The 4728-nt window shown below is 45.9% G+C and overlaps 1 long non-coding RNA gene across 1 annotated transcript; it reads left to right on the forward strand.

Moving 5' to 3' along the window:
* Positions 1-713: 713 nt before the first annotated feature.
* On the forward strand, positions 714-2017 carry LOC310699209. Its single transcript, XR_014522000.1, has 2 exons — positions 714-1268; positions 1509-2017. It is a non-coding gene; the product is annotated as an uncharacterized lncRNA (long non-coding RNA).
* Positions 2018-4728: the final 2711 nt, after the last annotated feature.

Below are 4728 nucleotides of genomic sequence, written 5' to 3' on the forward strand. Positions count from 1 at the left end.
TTTTAAGTACAGTGGTACCTCGGGTTACAGACGCTTAAGGTTACAAACGCCACTAACCCAGAAATAGTACCTTGGGTTAAGAACTTTGCTTCAGGATGAGAACAGAAAACGTGCTCCGGCGGCAGCAGGAGGCCTCATTAGCTAAAGTGGTGCTTCAGGTTAAGAACAGTTTCAGGTTAAGAATGGACCTCCAGAACGAATTAAGTTCTTAACCCGGGATACCACTGTACAGTAGATGACACATTTTGCCACAGTGGGGAAGAATGTCTGTGAACCTCTCTCAGATAGGCTCCTGCTTTCTCTCTTCTATGGTTCTTTATTTTTAAACTGGACTAGAAACATGTTCAAACAGAGAATGCCTTCAAAGGGAGAACCGTTCTCTGTAATGTAGGGCACATGGCCGGCAAACCTGGGGTGGGAATGGGTGCTAAATCCCATTTGCTTCCATGAAAGCAATTTTTTCATATGGCATTTGCAAGTGATGGGCGGTGATCCAAACCAGGATCATAGTAGGGGGATAAAGGGCTGAAGCCCTCTACTTCACCATGCTAGGGTCCCAATCCAGATCCGAGTCCCAAGTAGTTCATTTTGTGTAAACCAGGGATAGGGAACCTTTGTTCTCCAGATGTTGCCAAACTACAACTCCCATCAGCCCCAGCAAGCAAGGCCAATGGCTAGGGGTGATGGGAGTTATAGTTCAGTAACATCTGGAGGAGCAAAGCTTTCTCATCCCTGGTGTAAACAGGCATGTAAGCAACCCTGCACTTCAAGCAAGGGTGGGGAAACCTGTGTTTGTTTCTGGATGGTGCTGGCCTTCAACTCTTATAATCATGCTGTATGGGGAATTGGAGTTCAATAATATCAGGAAGGCTTAAAGGTACAGCTATATAGTTAATGTAATGTGCTGTTTGCCCCCCTCCCCCAAAACGCTAAGACTGGCCTTGCTGATAAGGGATAACCAGCCTCATAACCAACATGCTTAAATCTAGTTAATGCATGAAGGGGTTAACACCATAGAGTAAGCTGTCCTGCCCGGCTTAGAGAGAATACTTCCCTTTACCTCAAAGGAAATGAGTAATCAAGCCTATTGGTCAACCTCCAGTCCGGTTGAGAAGCTCAATGTGTAAAGAGGTTTGAGCTGGTTGCTCCAGCTCAGACCACATGGCTTTCACAAGCCACTCTTGAGTTTCTATACCAATATTTCACCATTTTGTAACTAAGCCAAGCAACCTTTTCTGAAGCACATGAACCTGACCTTTGGAGAGTTTGTAAGTAAATCATTTTTTTAACTTACCAAACGTGTGGGCTTTTTCCTATGCTGGGGAAAGAAGGAAACTTTGCAACTCACAAGGTCTAGCAGCCTCTATTTCCACTCTTTACGTTGCTGCATCTTTTGTGATTTTAAATCTCTGCTGGGGTTCTCTCACCAAAGAGTACTTGCCCCAAACTTGGATCTTGGCATCCAGGACTCCTTTTTAAACCTATTTTTTCTTTGAACCAACGGCTAGATCAAAGGTGCCAGGAGTCCAGCGACAAATCCCCAACTGCAAACAAGTAGACGCTTTGGTACACACAAGTTGGCCAAGAAGTTGTTCTCCTGACCACAACACTGGACACTGAAAGGCTTAAAAAATCGATTTATTTTGGTCACTGACCAGAGTGCTACTGAAAGGCTTGACATCCCTGCACCCTTCTGTTTTGCCCTCAAGGAGAAGGTCAGAGACATTCCTATATAGCTAATTGTCCAGTTCCTTTGTAAAGCCATCATCACCTTTCATGGGTTCCACAAAATCTTTTATGAAGTACTCTTGCCTGTTCTGAAACTAACATGGTTTTGGAAATAGTTTTTTCTGTGATGGTCCACATAAACTCTGCCTGTCCTCTTCCACCAACAGAAACCCAGGATTTCTGTTATGTAAGTCCTAGCAGACAGCTAACTGCATGTTTCTTTTAAGAGCTGAGTCTCATTTCTGTATGCCCTTCAGTCTTAACGCTTAATAAACATCCTTTAAGTGAAGCTGTTGGGAGCGCTTGGCATGTTGTGTAACACAGATACTGACCCACCCGCTAGCACCTCACTGCACTGTGATGTGTTATAATGCTTTTAAGGAATAACAAGTCAAGGCCTGGACTGGTAGTGACTAGCAGATACGACAAGTGTCCCTTCACCCCTCTTTAGAATTTGTTTAGCTCTGCAGTAGGCCCAGCAGAGGGAATAATCGGGTTTGTTGGCAGGTAACAATGAACAGGACACACCTCCAAGCTGGTTCTTTGGCAAAGAGCAGGGCTTAGCAACCTTTTCCAGCTATGGGCCGGTCCACCGTCCCCCAGCCCATGTGGTGGGCCGGACTATATTTTGAAAAAAAATATGAACCAATTCCTATGCCCCACAAATAACCCAGAGATGCATATTTTCAATAAAAGCACACGTTCTGCTCATGTAAAAACACCAGGCAGGCCCCACAAATAACCCAGAGATGCATTTTAAATAAAAGGACACATTCTACTCATGTAAAAACACGCTGATTCCTGGACCGTCTGTGGGCCGGATTGGGAAGGCGATTGGGCCGCATCCAGCCCACGGGCCTTAGGTTGCCTACCCCTGGCAAAGAGACAGGTGAGGTGTGTGCCTGATCATCACAGCTGTATGTATGCAGGTGTATCTATTTATTTAAAGCACTTCGCTCTGATCTTTAGCTGAAAAAACTCCCAGTAGCTCACAAAGATTGGTGGTTAGATGGCTTGAAAAGGAAAGTTGGCAAATTCTTGGGAGGCTAGGTTTGCCAGTGGCTGTTGATGCTGGAGAGAACAATCAGGGGAAGGCTCTTCTTTCAGACCCTGCCTGCTGGCTTCCCAGAAACCCTGTTGGAAAAGGAATGCTGATCCAAACAGACCTTTGATCACGAATCTTTCTGGGCAGAGGCCTCCTTCTGGGAACCAGCTACTCCTGAGCTTTCGGTTTTGTTTTATTGTAAGTTCTAAGATGAAAACATACGCACCCTGCTGGAATGAGACCACCGACCCCGGCTAAGGAAGCAGATTGTCTTATATGTATGGCATATATATGTGCGTATGCAGAAACAGTGTGGTGTAGTGGTTAGAGCTTGGGATTAGCGTACTCTTTAGTACCTACAGAAAAAAGCACTAGGGGCATGCCAAGTGTAATTGGAGTGGAGGCTTCCTCTGTATAAAAGTTTGCTGTTGTTATTTTGCTTTAAGGCTCAACACTTTAACGGGAAGATTATTTTTAGTAAAGTGGAACCTTGGTTGTCAATTGCGTCGGAAGCTGAACAATTCGGAACCTGAACGTGAATGCTTCTGTTTTCAAATGTGCATCGGAAGTTGAACAACTTCTGAGGCACGTTTCTCCGTTTTTAAAAAAGGAATTTGGCGACTGGCAATTGTGCCTCGTCTGTTGAACGTTTCGGAAGTCGAAGGGTCTTCCAGACTGGATTACTTTCAACAACCGAGGTTCCACTGTAATAATTTTTTAACCATTGCCATCGTTATTTTGAGGCCCAACACCTGTGAGAGATTATTAGAAGTAGCATTAATATTTAAACATCATCATTATTATTTTGAGGCCCAATGCCTTAAAGGGAAGACTGCTGTTCATCGCCCTCATTATTTGGAGGCCCAACGCTCTCAAGGGAAGCTCTTCCTTCCCCTGCCTGGCCTTACAGAAGCCTCCCTTGTCCTCACTGGAGTGTCTTTCGCCAGACACCCCAGTTAGGCCTGAATGTTTCTGCCTTCGGGAGGCCCTGGGACTGGCAGTGAATAAGCTTCTTTGGGCCTGGAGTGATGGAGGTCAGCAAGCCCTCACGAGTGGGGCACTCACGTGTCAAGGCAGCGGGACTGTTTGTCCGGGACTCCCGTTTACTTTGTCAACAGGATCAAAGGGCTTGTGTTTGACAAGTGGGAGGAGAGGACAGAGAAGGAAAACATGTCCTTTTGTCCCTCCCTCTGCCCTACAGCCATGGTCGGAGAGGAAAAAAACGAGAGTCAAGGTGGGAAGAAGAAGGAGAAGAGTGAAAAACACACCCAGATTAATGGTACTCCAAAACACAGCTGGAAAACAGGGCTGTCATTATATTATTATTTCCTGGCAGAGTTCCTGTGTCGTTATAATTGCAGCACGATAGGCGCCGTTTCACCAGCAGTACAACTGTGTGCTAATAAAATCTGCGTTAAAGAGCCCAGCTTTGTGCAAGAGTGTCCGCCTGAGGTGGTACTCTTCAGCCCATGTCAAGTACACAGGAGTACCTGAGGCTGTTGAGATATCCTGGCAACTGAGGCAAAGATTCCCTCTGGTTCACCTGCCCCTCCCTGGCCGTAAAAACACAGCAATAATAACAGAGGGATGTGTGTTTCTTTGAATAACCTCTCCCCACTTCTTTTAACGCCTGCCACCAGCGCTGCTTCCTCACTTTCCTGCTGGAGTTGGCATGGCCACCTAGTGGCAGCCATGCGAATTGAAGAGCGTGACGACAGCCTTAGATTGTTATGTATATGGGAAGATAAGACTGAATTATAGTGACAGTTTTATGAGCAATTCAAGGCCTGTGAGCTGACGTGCTGCAAGTAGCTTGCAGCTGCAGCTGTGTTCAAGGCAAAGATCCACGAGCAAGCGAGAGCCCCCAACTCCACTGTGAACTCACCAACATATCTTCTTCCGGAGTGTACGAAATGTGGCACCATATTTTTCAGTGAGTCACATAGATACAGACA

Source organism: Podarcis liolepis (genome assembly GCF_965112155.1).
Source record: "Podarcis liolepis genome assembly, chromosome: 2".
NCBI lineage: Eukaryota > Metazoa > Chordata > Lepidosauria > Squamata > Lacertidae > Podarcis > Podarcis liolepis.